The sequence below is a fragment of the Dasypus novemcinctus genome, chromosome 24 (assembly GCF_030445035.2).
Source record: "Dasypus novemcinctus isolate mDasNov1 chromosome 24, mDasNov1.1.hap2, whole genome shotgun sequence".
NCBI classification, from domain to species: domain Eukaryota; kingdom Metazoa; phylum Chordata; class Mammalia; order Cingulata; family Dasypodidae; genus Dasypus; species Dasypus novemcinctus.
This window is the reverse complement of record NC_080696.1, coordinates 27,672,289-27,687,379: the sequence shown is the minus strand read 5'-3', so window position 1 is coordinate 27,687,379 and position 15,091 is coordinate 27,672,289. Positions and strand designations below refer to the sequence as shown.

At 36.0% G+C, this 15,091-nt stretch overlaps 1 pseudogene; it reads right to left on the bottom strand.

Moving 5' to 3' along the window:
* Positions 1–7,689: 7,689 nt before the first annotated feature.
* Positions 7,690–10,166, bottom strand: LOC101422580 (olfactory receptor 5L2-like; annotated as a pseudogene).
* Between the last annotated feature and the right edge of the window lie 4,925 nt (positions 10,167–15,091).

Genomic DNA, 15,091 nt, shown 5'->3' with positions numbered 1-15,091 from the left:
ATTAGAACAAAAGTTCAGAATATGGATCATTTAAAACCTGAAATCTGTTTCTTTAGTTCTTAAACAGGTTTTGAATTGGAACATTTGAGTTAATATTTAAATTCTGAACATAATTTTTTGCTGGTTATTGATTTTTCTTTTCAAAAGGAAATTTTAGTATGAGATGAGCAATGCTTTTTGAATTAAATGATTCCTTGGACTGTGAATACCAAATAAGATGAAATCTTCTGGAAAAATCTTTATAAGGAAATCTCCAATGTGTTCCTATTTAAAGTGATGTTTATTCTTTTAATAATCTGTAAATGTTTTCCTCTTACTTCTGATTATTATACCCAGATACAGGTACAATATGTCCATGTACAATATGTTCTGTCCATGTTACAGCATGTCAATCACTAAATGAAGAGAGAAGGCATATGTTATTAGTTTATATAATAAAAACATGTGGCATTGGTGTGGAGGAAGTGGCCATGGTGGCTGCTGGGGGTAGGGAATGGGAGGAAGAGGTGAGATGTGGAGGCATTTTTGGGACTTTGAGTTGTCCTGGGTGATGCTGTAGGGACAGTTACTGGACATTGTATGTCCTTCCATGGCCCACTGGGTGAAACGTGGTAGAGTGTGGGCTATGATGTGGACCATTGACCATGAGGTGCAGTGGTGCTCAGAGATGTATTCGCCAAATGCAATGAATGTCTCATGATGATGGAGGAGATTGTTGTTATGGGGGGAGGAGTGAGGTGGGGAGGGTGGGGGTTATATGGGGACCTCATATTTTTTAATGTAATGTTAACAAAATAAATAAAGACAAAAAAGTGAAATATAAAAAAAACCATATTGTATGGTTCCATTCGAAAAAAAAAATTGTAAACTGAGTGTTAAATGACATTACAGAATATTCATATTTCCTCTTTACTGTAAAAAATTAGGTAAGATCTCTGTGATAGTTTCAAGGACCTGGAGGAAAGATCAATCATAAGAACATAGTTGATTTAAGGATGTTTTATATTTTAATATATATATAAAAGGCCGATAGAGAAGGAAAGGATTCTAAATAAACAAAGTTGCAAAAATTGCTATACAGTTTGGGAAAATTAAACAATTACTTTGTAAGCCATCAATTGTCAAATATACAAAATCATATAAATATCAATAAATTTAAGAAATTAAGGTTGAAGTCCTTTTAAAATAACACACAATCTCAATGTAAATTTTAGAATAGAGCATTATTTATTTTCACTGTTTCATTCTTTTAATTGCAAAAAATGAATACAAATACAAAAAAATAAACTACACATAAATAAGCTTGCCTAATTAATAAAGATAAGTGATATATACCAAACCAGGATAAGCTTTCAAATACTCTAAGAGTTGATGTTCTTAGATGCTTCTCCAAAGAAGAAATACAAATGGCTAAAAAGCACATGAAAAGATGCTCAAAATCACTAGCTATTAGAGAAATGCAAATAAAAACTACAATGAGATACCATCTTACTCCCATTAGACTGGCAGCTATTAAAAAAACAGAAGACTACAGGTGTTGGAGAGGATATGGAGGAATGAGAACCCTCATCCACTGCTGGTGGGAATGCAGAAGGATCCAGCCATTCTGGAGGACAGTTTGACAGTTCCTCAAAAACTAGCTACAGATTTGCCAAATGACCCAGCAATTCCACTGCTGGGTATATACCCAGAAGAAATGAAAACAAGGACACAAACTGATATAAGTACACCAGTGTTCATAGTGGCATTATTCATTATTACCAAAAGTTGGAATCAACCCAAAAGACTATCAACAAATGAATGGATAAACAAAATGTGGTAAATACATACAATGGAATACTACTCAGCTGTAAGAAGGACTGCAATACAAACACATGGAATAACATGGGTGAATCTTGAGGACGTTATGTTGAATGAAGCAAGCCAGGCATTGAAGAACAAATACTACATGACATTTCTGGTATGAAAAAGGCAAACCAAGCTGTCTCAGAGAGCTAATGACCAAATGGTAGGCTAATAGGAAATTGCGGGGGGGGGGGGAAGGTTTTGAGCTAACGCCTACATGGGTGAAATCTATGATAAAGCGGAGGTAAGCAGTTGTAAAGGGAAGGGAAAAGATGGGGGCATAGGGATACTATTTATTGGATGGAGCTTTGCAGGTTTGAGGGGGGCTAGGGTTGGGAGGATGTATCACATGGCCTAAGAAATTGGAGAGAGGGTTCAGGGGAGCAGATGAACATAGGAGATTGTCGGGTATGTGCTTGAAACTATAATGTTGAGAAAACTCTTTAGAAAATATAATAAGGAAGGTTTACTTATTTAAGGTGCTTAATGGGGGGCACCTCGCAAAGGGGCAGATTTCTAGGAGTGTGTGAGTGTTCATCTTGTCATAGTGTGTTATATCATTGGGTGGAGACCCATATAATGAGTGGGAAATTGTACCCTCCTCCTGGGGAGGCTTGATGTTCTAAAACATAGGGAATGGTGTCTTTCCAGATAATTGGTGGCTCCCAATGGGGAAAGACAGTCTAGTGTGTCAAGTCCTCAGCATTGTGACTCTGGTCCTTAAAGCAGTGAAACTTGGGGGTCACTGTGGGCCCTAAGGGAAGGGAGAGAGAGGAATAGAATAGATGAAATCAGGAGTAACTGGGGGACAATGGAAGTGTTCCACAAGATCATTCAGTGATGGATATAGGACATGTTAAATTTCACCAAAAATTTATAAAAGCATATAGTCTAAAATATAAATCATTATATAAACCATAATGTAACTAAAAATTTAGAAAAGTACACAGTCTAAAATATAAACCATAATGTAAACCGAAATGGAGTCATGTTTGGTAGCTATATTTCAATATCTATACATCAACTGCAACAAATAAAACAAGAACATGTAAAAAGATCATTGCTGGGGAAGGGGGAAAAGGGTTTGGTATTGGATATATTGGAGTCCCCTATATTGTATATATGTCTTTACTGTGATCTAAAACTTTTTTTAAGGCAAAATTAAAATTTTTTTAAAAAGTATGTAGACACTGAGGAAGGAATGAAAGACATTGCCTTGCCACTGTACCTACAGAGAAACACATATTACAGTAATGAAAGGCAAAACATCAAAAACAAAGTTTTATGGTACTTTTAATTTTTAATACCCCAATTTATTTTACACTTTATTTTAGTTTTTCTAAATTAGTATGTATTTTATTTGTAATCTTTAAACCTGTCATTACTATTTCATTTTCCTAATATTTGAATTTGGCAATATGCTAGGCTTCATTTTTAAAGAAGTTTTGAACCCAGGGAGTTTCAACTATGGCAGTAGAGGAACACTGGTGTAGGGTGTTATTGATGGGAGGCACATTGTTGGGAGAGAGTTCTCCAGGGCATGTGTATAGGGTATATAAAAATGTTCAGATATTCTTTGGGTATTTTCATAGTAGCTAGAGTTATAAACAACAACTAGGGGCTGCTGAATGCCTAGCCAGGGGATGTCTGTAGCATTCCCTAATGGAACAGCAACAATCCCCCAAGTGCAATGGCAAAGACCAGTGAAGAAGGATGGTCCAATGATGAGTCCTTGATACTGATAACTATGCTTATGATTCTGTGTGTCTGACATTTCAACTAGACCTAGAGCTGCAGATTGCCTAACAGCTACCTCCTGAGAGCCTCCATGTTGCTCAAATATGCCCACTCTCTAAGCCAAACTCAGCATGTAAATGCATTACCTCCCCCCCCAGCATGGACATGACTCCCATGGATGAGCCTTCCTGGTGCCAAGGGGTTACTACCAAACACCAGCTGGTGATGCCACTAGAAAAAGACCTTGAATAAAAGGGGGACATTGTAAAGACAAATGAGATTACATGGTTAAGAGACTTCAAATGAGTCAGGAAGTCAACAGAGGGGTCGTGCTTACACACATTTCAGCAGGATCCCAGAGATAGCCAAAGTAGATAAAACCCCAGGCACTGGTGCTCCTGTGACTTACAGAGACACACAGGTTCTACAGTCATGGCAGAGGGCTCTGGAGTTAGTGCCTTGTCAGTGGACCCTACTTTCGACTTTGCATTCCTGAGTGAGATGGAGTTGGACTTAGATGTGACCTTTCTACATATCCCTCTTCTGTTACCTTTACTGTACCTGTGGTTGGTGCTGGTATTGTTGTATACCCAGGAGTCATGAGTCTCTGGACCGATCATGTGCCAGCTGGGCTGTGAGTCTCAGCAGACTTGCAACTCTTATTCTTCCGTTCATTGGATTCACCCAGGGCAGCTAACTTTGTGGTGAAAATGGTCAACCACCACACCAGTGAACCGAGAGTGCCTACAATTGCAAGCAGAAGAGTCATATCCATCAGCCATGTGGGATAGAAGTCCCTTCTTGATTCAGAGATGGAGTGGGCATCACCATCCCAGGGTCCACAGGATGGAACAATGAAATATGGATTAGAGTGGACTTACTGGTGTTCTACTGTAGAACTATTGTGATTAGCAATGGAAGAAATTGTAACATTGATGTGGAGAAAGTGGGCATGGTAGTTGCTGAGGGCAGGGAGAGGGAAGAAGAGATGTGATGTGGGGGCATCTTTGGGACTTGGAGTTTTCCTAAATGATATTGCAGGGACAGATGCTGGGCATTATATATCCTTCCATAACCCATTGAATGTACTGGGGGAGAGTGTAAACTACAATGTAAACTATAGTCCATGTGGGGCAGCAGTGCTGCAAAATGTATTCACGAAATGTAATGAATGTGCTGTAATAATGAAAGTGGTTTGTTGATGTGAGAGTAATGGGGGTGTTGGGTGTGGGGTATATGGGAACCTCTTATATTTCTTAATGTAACGTTTTTTTGTAATCTATGTTTCTTTAAATAAAAAGATAATTAAAAATAAAGAAATAAAACCTAAAAAAAGACTTAATGTTCTTAATATATAAATTAGCTTGCAAATCATTATAAAACCAGTAATATCAATTGGAAATACATCCAAGTTCTTGAACAGAAATCTCATAGAAAATAATCGAAAATATAATTGAAAATGAAATGCTTCCATTTGTAAATTTTTAAAATGTTTTTCTTGCATCCCTAATTTTTAGATTGTCACTTAAGTGATCTATTCTCTTGCATAAAATCAGAATTAGGATGATTTCTGAAGACCTGTTATATTCCCAAAACCTTACTATAGTGAAAATGTTTTTTTAAAATGTATTTTTCATGGTGATACATGCTCTTTGGATACTTTGTTTGATCAAAGATAAAAAAAAACCTATTTATCTGTTAATAATTAAATTTATAAATATTTATTTGTAAAACTTATTTAAAAATAAACTTATTTATAAGTAAATATTTATTTAAAACTGCATTCAATCACAGAAAATGAGAAAATAAATTTAAAAATGACACCTACATCCTCATGATCCATTCATGTGTGTCTCTCCTTCATCCCTTTGTAAGTTCTGAATAATCTTTTCCATTCTATCATATAATGGAAGTCACCAACTGTGAAGAAAACATTCCATTGATGACTGAAATTCCATTTGAAACAAGTTTCTCAGAAGAGCTTCATCTTATTAAGTATGACTAAAAACAGCCAAGGAAAACACATCTCCTTATTACATAGAAATTATGGAAAAAGCATTAGATTAACTAATTGATTGGAACCATGGATCTTCACTTATCTAGACCTTAGGTGACCACCATCACCATGACATTTGTTTTACAATGTTATAAGGTATCAATCACATCTATGATTAATAAAATGAAGTAAAGCCTGCTTCCTTCAGTATTCAATTATGGAGAGATTTATTCACTCTAGAGTTGATGAGAAGAGGTAAAAAGTATTTCTTCCTGGCATTGTAGATTGCAAATCCCTCAGAAATTGAGTTTGATACTTCTTGTCTGGTCTCCAAGTCTTCCTCTCCATTCTGTGTGCTGTGTTGATGCTTCCCGGAATCTATACATTGCCTTCCCAGACAAATTTGCTGGCTGTCTACCTGTTAGGTTCTAAGTGGAGGAACTGGAGGCAGAGGGGCAAGGAAAGAAAAAGCGAGAATTGGAAAAATGTGGATAAGTCCTTCTTATTTTCCAGTTACTTTTTAAGTGAATCCAGCAAAATCAGACAATTGTCTCTGGCTGACTGCTCCTCATCATTTCACCACTCTCTTCAGAAGTTGGAGTAGTAGCCTTGGTGTTCACAGACTTTGTTGGGACATGCCACAGATGTCTGAACACTGCTGAAGTGTAACCTATACTCAGAGGCTCAGACACCCTGAGAAGCACAACGTTTCCACAAGGACTAAACAGCAGCTGAGTGGGGAGTTTTGTCCACACTCTGCAATTCATGTAACAATAGCTCTTTCTTATTTTCTCCCAATGTCAAATATAATAGCTGTTATCTGCAGTTAATAACCCTTAAATTAATACAATACCCCCTTTGTGCTCTTTCAGCATTTCAACACCTAAAATTTTATACATTTAATCTCCCATGAATTTTTTCAGTGAGTAAACCCTAAATGATATAATACTCATGACATGGGGCAATTTTAAGCCACTTCACAATTCTTGAAAGTCAATATAGTGCTCTAAGTTCATATTTAAGTTTGAGTGCAGACTATATATTCATTAATATTTATTAATTCATCTATTTATGAAACAAAAAATTAATAGGCACTATAATATGCCAATGGTAATTAAAGAGAAAAAGATAAATAAAACCCAGACAAAGACTTCATTTAATGGACATTAACTAAGTACCTCCTCTGTTCCAGTCACCTATATGTCAGATATGTTGTCATAATTTGTTCTCAATATAATGCTGTTATGTTGGCAATGTTATCCAATATTTAAACTTGAGGAACTAAGAATTGGAGAGTTTAAATTATTTCCCAAATTAAAAAAAAAAACAAAACAAACATAGGCAGGACACCAACCCATGTTTTCATGAAAGAAAGTTTATGACTTTTCTCACATCATTATTGGAAGAAGGAATAAATCTTCTTTTTAAAAAAGTAAATGTAATGTACAGATATATCAGGAAACATAATGGAAGTACAATTAAAGTATAAATTATTGCATATTAAATGTGACTCAGTAAAAAAAAGTGAGATTTAAGCTTGTAGAGAAGGGGTAAAGAAAGCACAGTTCAACAAGAGCAAAGACATGCAATAAACTTGAACAGGGGTGATGAAGTACACAAATATTAAATTCGAAACTCCAGAAAGTATTTAATCCACTATGGGAAGATCATGGAGTAACTATGAAGAGAAGTAAAAGATACAGTGAGAAGAGTCATACAAACTTATTTTTTGTGGAAAAGTGAAATGCAATTTTGAAAAGAATCATAGTTTCCATAACAGATACTATACAAAGTGTGATTGTCTTGATTTTTTCATTAGACAGCAAAATACATGGTCTTTATGGTTAGTGCCATTTCCCATATCCAGTTAAAACAAAACAGGTAGGAATAAAGCAAAATAGAAAATGAACATTTTGAATTGCCCAATCCTCCTGTGGCCTGTGGTAATTGAACAGGCACAGAAATAGGGGAATCAAAAACACCATTACAATCTACCTAGATCCTTATTTTATTGCCACTGTAACACCACAAGCTACCTACTAATCCCTCTACCACCCTCCATTTTAGAAACCTGAGTCCTGTTTTTAAAGCATCCTCTAAAAAGATATTTCTTAGCCTAGCATTTTCCAGAGAGCTGCTTTCACATCTTTGTTCCTCAGGCTATAGATGAGGGTGTTCAGCATGGAAATCACTACAGCATAGAACACCATGGCCACTTTATCAGTTTCCGGACTATAGTTAGAATTAGGCTTACAGTAAATGAAAAGGATTGTTCCATGGAAGATAACAATGGCAGTGAGGTGGGAGGTGCAAGTTGAAAAGGCTTTGTGCCTTCCTTCTGCAGAGTGCATTCTCATGATGGTGATTAGAATTAACAAATAGGAGGTGAGGATGATCGGGATGTTGATGACCTCATTGAAAATGGCCACAATGAACAACAGCAGTTCATTAATCAACACATCAGAGCAGGCAAGAGATAAGATAGGATATGAATCATAGAAGAAGTGGTTAATCACATTTGATCTATAGGACTGGATCTGAAGAGCTAATCCTTTGTGTATCAGAGAACACCCTGTTCCACAGATGTAGCAGGCAGACACCAGTCCCAAAGAGAGTCTCTCAGACATGATCCCAATGTACGGCGGTTGGTATCAGAGGGCCATAATGCAGTCATAGGCCATCACGGCCAGCAGGATGACCTCTGTGACCAAATATGTGCAAAACAAGTAGAGTTGTACAGTATATCCCAGGAAGGAAATTGCTTTTCCTTGTCTAATATATTGGCCAGCATTTTTGGCACAATGGTGGTGGAGTAGCAGAATCCACAAAGGACAGCTGGCTTAGGAAAAAATACATGGGATTGGTTATGCAGGTGAGAATTGGTCTGGATCACCGTGATCATGCCCAGATTGCCCATCACAGTGACTCCAAAAATGAATAGGAAGACCAGAAAGAGGAAAATGCTCAGCTCAGGGAGGTCTGACAATCCCACAAGAATGAACTCTGACACAATGCTGCAGTTTCCCTTGTCCAGGTCCCCACATCCCTACTTTATTTGGGATTCAAAAAAAAAAAAAAAAAAAGAACTAAAAGTCATTCTCCATTATAGAATCTAAAATTCATTTTTTGCTCTCTCATGAAAACAAAAATAAGAATAATTAGGGAAGTTAATTTTGGCAATAAAAAATAGCACATGCTTTTGTGAAGTTTAGGAGGAGATCAGAAATAGTAGAATACAAATGCTTAAAGCTCTCAATTTAATTGAAAGATCACAGAAGATCATTAAAAACAAAGAATTACAAAGGCCTATAAGATGCTTTAAATTTATCTTCCATAATTTATGGCTTTAACACTAAATCATTAGAAGAAGTTAAAATATTATTCAATTAGCTTTAATGCTCCATAGTTACAAATCTTTTTCCCCAGAAGTCCTTCAATCAATTATCCAAACCTAGGCTACTAGAAAATAATGTTTATAAAATATAATTAACTTCTCTGAGTTATCTGTTGATATGATAGGATAAATACTTAAGATTTCTAATCTACCAGTTTTTATTTTGTATTGGTATCTGAAGATGTAGAAAAGAGCGTTGATGCTCTATACTAGCATTTTTACTAAAACATTAGAATAGCGATTTTATACATTATGCTCCTTAGCATTGGCAAGGATATCTGAATTGACAATATCAGATATCTTCCTGGAAATATGAACCTCTTGTAACCATGACCATATAGCCTTTAAAAGACATTTTTAACAATTAATTCCACTGCTTTCAATCTATTTCAAGAACTGATAAAAATGTGAATAAGCATTATTAATAAAATTGTCTACTGATGCACTGAAGCATTATTTATTATATTAAAACTTCAAAGTAACATAAAAGTTAAATAAGAGGGAAATGGTTAAAACTATGACACATATAAATAATGGAAAACGAAGTAGCTATTACAATTATATGTTTGAAGAAATTTTAATGACCTGAAAAATCCCTGAAATAAAATTGCAAGTTAAAAAATAGTAAACCAGATTGCACAGCTAGAATATGATGCTTGCCTACTTATGTTGCTTTGTGTATCTAATCTTCATAATATCTTTATCTTTCAAATGTAAATAATTTTCCTTCATTTTTCAAAAAAATTGGAATATATATACATTCCTGAATATTTAGAAAATATAAGTATTTTGGTGTGAAGTGGAAAGGACAGTAGCATTTTTCTTTAATCAGAGGTAGATATTTTCATCCAAGACCACAGAAAATATAAATAGAATAAAAAACATCTCTCTTCCTATCTCATGGTTAGTGCATATACAACTGTAGAGGCAGAAGTTGGATTGTTATGGGTGAAGAGAATCCAGACTAGAAACCAACACAATAAAATATTTCCCCTACTCTAGCACAGTTTGTCAATATAACACAAAGTTTGAGAAACATAGTCATCAAATTGCCTTTCTAAGTATATTACACAAGGCCAAAATGATGCTTCCCCTTTCCACTTCAGATGTTGTTCACTGATCCCTCTATGAACAGTCTTCAGTGTCTCTTACTGCCACATTCAGCATCAAGGTGACTGTTAGGAGAATCTCCATGCTTTCTTTTCAAGGTTCCATGGGTGAAGTTAGTGCAAAATTCCAAACTAAAAAAACAAATAATCATGCTTTCCGCTTTGTTTATACTGTTTACCATTGTAAACTAATAGGTGTTAACAGGATATTTGGTGCTGCAGATTAAATTTTTCCAGTGTCTATCTAGCTAATTTCATAAATCTCAGAGAAAAATATTTATGTGATGGTGTGTGCAAAAACATGATTTTTGTTTAGTGCATTCTTTAACTAAAAGACAGCTAAAACAGAAATGTGTAAGAAAAATCTCTAAGCCACCTCTACTTTTACAATTCTAACTTCTTTCAGATATGACTATATTTAATTACCCTTTTGAGGATAAAAATGAAAACAACCATCCAGCTCTCCCACAAATATCATTCACATCCATTCTCAAATAACCAAAACTGAAAAAAAAAAAAAAAGAACAACTCTTACTGGGGTGTGGATGTAGTTCAGTGATTGTCTACTTCCCATGTAGGAGGTCCTGGGTTCAATCCCTTGTTCCAAAATACAAAAATGAAAAAACAAAAAACGGTTTATTCTAACCACCCACCTTTGGGAAAATCATTGCTTTCCCGTTTCTGAAGATGCTATGTAGAAGATGTAACAGGCTTTATATGTTCTTGTGCATACTTGGGGTCCATGTTCTTAAGCTTTCTGAAATAATCATTTATCTCTGTGGGACAGCTATAAGATAGCAAGAAAATTACCTATCATGGGACAGAAACAATTATTGATGCTTATGCAATAGAAACAGATGGGAAGGAAAAAGAAATAGTATTTAACACATTGCCATTTCTTACAGAGTTCATGATGAATTGCAGGGCATTGTATGCTGCAACTGAGCATTGCCTCTGTGAGCCAGGATTCACACTGCCATTATGAAATATATAAACATGTCTTACAATGTTGCCTGTCCATATTCAAAAGCACTTGTTCCACCAATGCCAGAAAGGTAGGGGAGTAAAAAACTGTATTTGTATTAACAGAAACCTTACCAATAATAATAAAAATAATAAATAGCTCACATTACTTAGCACATGCTATATGCTGTTTGTTCTAAATACAAGAATTAACTTTCCTTATCATTATAAGAATATGTGAAATAGGTAGTTTCCTCTTGCCACCTTTATAAATGAGATAACTGGGGAAAAGACAGATGTAAATTGCCCAGAATCATGCAAGAAGTCACTTGTAGGAAGAGGCCATATGCTGTTTTCTGGTTTGTATCACCTGTATGAGTGCATGAAGAGCAGAGAGACAGAAGGGTAGTGAGATGGTATACTTCCCAGTGAGCATTTTCAATATCAGAGGCCATGAAATGGGAATGTGTGAAAGAACTTTCCCAGGTCTAGTCATTTGCTGACTCTGTAATGTCTACCTAACCCAATAATGTTCATACCACACTATTATTGGCCCTGGATATACTGAACATTTCAAGAATATCATGGATAAACTTAGTTATAGGTGAGTATATGACAAAAATCTTAACATCAATATATGTGTTTTCATAAAATTAATCTGAGAATACCCTTAGGTTGGGGAATGTTTTGGTTCTTCTTTCACAGTTAGTACATTTTACAATTCCTCTTCTCTTACTTTATAAAATCAAGATATTCCTCTTAACTGTTCACAACTACCATGATGAATTGCCCCATAGGAAAAACAAATAAAAACAATAATAATATGCAAAACTCAAATCAAAAAGGCAATTTGAAACATTATTATCCTGGATCTTTTATTAATCAAAACACCTTCAATCATGGTATGACTTCTCATTTCCTCAAGGCTTTCTACTATTTATTCCTATTGACTATTGAATCACATCTCCCCAAAAAGGCATTTTCAAGTCTGATCTACTGATATTTTTGGGTATGAACCACTGGTAAACAGGAACTTTGATGAAGTATTATTTAAGGTAAGGCCAAACTGAATGAGGGTGGGCATAAATCCAATGTAGTTGAATTCTTTATTAACAAAGGAAATTAAAGAAGAGAAATTAAACAGACGTGACAAGGATCAAGAATTGTTGAAAGCCCAGAATACCATTCTTTGGGGAGAGGTCATTGTCTGGTGACACCTTGATTTGTAACGTATCTTAGCCTCAAAACCATGTGCAAATAAATTCTAGTTATTTAAGCTGACTCATTATTTGGTATTTGTTCAGTCTCCAGAAATTTAGGCCACTTTCCGTGGAAAGAAATGGCAAAAGGCATATATTTTAGTCTACGTGGTGATTTTTTTTCTTCTTTCTTTATCATTCCTACATGGGCATTTATATACAATAAGTGTGTAGTAGAAGTTGTGACATTACAAAACAAACATGCATATCATCAGACAGGACTCCCATAGAATGATTACAATATTTTACAACCTTTCTTTCTTGTCGTATTACACCACCAAATTATTCCCAAATGATGGATTCTTACTGAAAAAGAGAGTCTCATGAGATCAAAATTTCAAGAACATCTCAAAAATCACTCTTTGCTTTGATGTCTTACATCATCTAGGCTAAACACATACACCAAAGCTGCCTTACTTATCTATTTATTTTAGGTTACAGGAACTTGAGGTCTTTATAAATGTTGCTTGCAATTAAAAAGAAATTTGAGTGGAATTTAGTTCATGCTTATTATATATAAATTGACTAATCTAAATATGAAATCCCATGCTTTTGATGAAGATGTATTTAAAGCACATAAGAATACAATTTTAATAAAATGTTATATTTTCAAGGTTCAATCAAATCAACATAAATTTTCAAATTATTTATGGCATTGTTTATATAAGGTGCCCCTAATTATAAAAATTAGTAGTCACATGATAAATCTTAGAAAAGTATTTTTGGTATCTTTCACAAAACTTAAGGAAATGAGTGACTTCAAAAACTATGTTCCAGAATTGGCTGGTTTTGGCTTGGCTTGCTCTTATGTATGAGATGGTCAGTTGGCAGCTTAGATAGCCTTACTCTTAGGTGTGGTTGTTAGCTAGATGTCAGATGGTATGATGTGGGGTAGGGGTAACTAGACTATAAGTCTCTCTTTTTCTATTACTTCAGTCCATGATTATTCACATGGCAGGTTTACAGAATTAGAGAAGAGTGTGCAAAGGCCTCTCAGATGCCTGGAACTGATGCAATATCACCTTCTGGTGGGTAAAGCAAATTATAAGACCAGCTTAATGCCAGTGAATGGAGATATGAAATCTACTACTTGATGTGAAGAGCTACAAAGAACCATTGGCAAAGTTCAGAGATAGAAAAGTGGAGAAGCTAGGCCATGTTTGCACTACTACCTAAACCAAAAAGTCTTTATACAAGTCAAGTCATTTACAAATGTTAGCGACTCAACAAAATTGAAAGACAAATTAGCTGAGTTTAATGCATTCTTAATTTTTTTATGAAAAATCAATATGAGAAATTAGCACATAACTTGAATGGAACTGAAACAGTTGATTGACATCATTTTGACAACTTAATATTCAGAAGATTTTCTATCCCCTTTTATTTTTTTAAAATATTTTTAAAAGAAATTTAGACTACATAAATGTTATGTAAAAAATATAGGGTATTCTCATATGCCCCGATCCCTCCCCCTTCCACACTATTCCACATTAACAACATTCTTCATTAGTGTGGTACATTTGTTACAATTGAAGAACCCATGCTGAAGCATTGCTACTAGCCATGGACTGTAGTTTACAATATAGTTTACATTCTTTTTTTTTTTTTAATTTTTTTTTATTATTATTATTTTTTAATTACATTAAAAAAATATATATGAGGTCCCATTCAACCCCACCGCCCCCGCCCCCCACTCCCCCCACAGCAACACTCTCTCCCATCATCGTGATACATCCATTGCACCTGGTAAGTTCATCTCTGAGCATCACTGCACCCCATAGTCAATGGTCCACATCATAGCCCAGACTCTCTCACGTTCCATCCAGTGGGCCCTGGGGGGATCTACAGTGTCCCATAATTGTCCGTGAAGCACTATCCAGGACAACTCCACGTCCCGAAAACGCCTCCACATCTCATCTCTTCCTCCCGTTCCCCACACCCAGCAGCCCCCATGGCTACCGTTGCCACACCCATTTCACATTTTCTCTGTGGACATTGGATTGGTTGTGTCCATTGCACACCTATGTCAAGTGAGGGCTTAGATTCCACATGGGTACTGGATGCACTCTTCCCGCTTCTAGTTGTAGACACTCTAGGCTCCATGTTGTGGTGGTTGACCTTCTTCAACTCCATGTTAGCTGAGTGGAGTAAGTCCAATAAGTCAAAGTGTAGGAGCTGAAGTCTGTTGAGGCTCTGGGCCTGGGTGTCATATTATCAGTCCAGAGATTCAAATCCCCTACATATATCTTAAACTCAGCACCAACTACAATTCCAATAAAGTAGCATGCAAGTCTTGTGAAAAGAGATCCCCTCTCAGTCCATTTCCATCACGCAGAAACACCAGCTCCAAAGAAGGGCCATCTGTCATGGCAGTGAACCCCTTCTGCCATGACCATAGAACCCGTGGGTCTCTTTATCCCTCAAAAGAACCAATACCTGGGGTTGTATCTACCTTATCTGTCTCTTAGACTCTGTTCAGTTGTACATAGGGGTATTCCTTCTGACAACCTCCAGACTCTTTTTTAGAGACTCACAGCCTTATAATCTCATTTCTCCTTTCCATTTCCCCCTTACATTAGGTCAAACTGCTTCCCGAAGTCATGTTATTATATGTAGACAGGTATATTCTGCTGTTCCGCATTGAATCTTTAATTCAAGGTCATTTTCTAGTTGCTTCTTCAGCTGGTATGTGGTAGTGATCCCTCGGTGCCAGGGAGGCTCATCCCCGGGTGTCGTGTCCCACGCTGGGGGGAATGCATCACATCTACATGCTGAGTTTGGCTGTGAG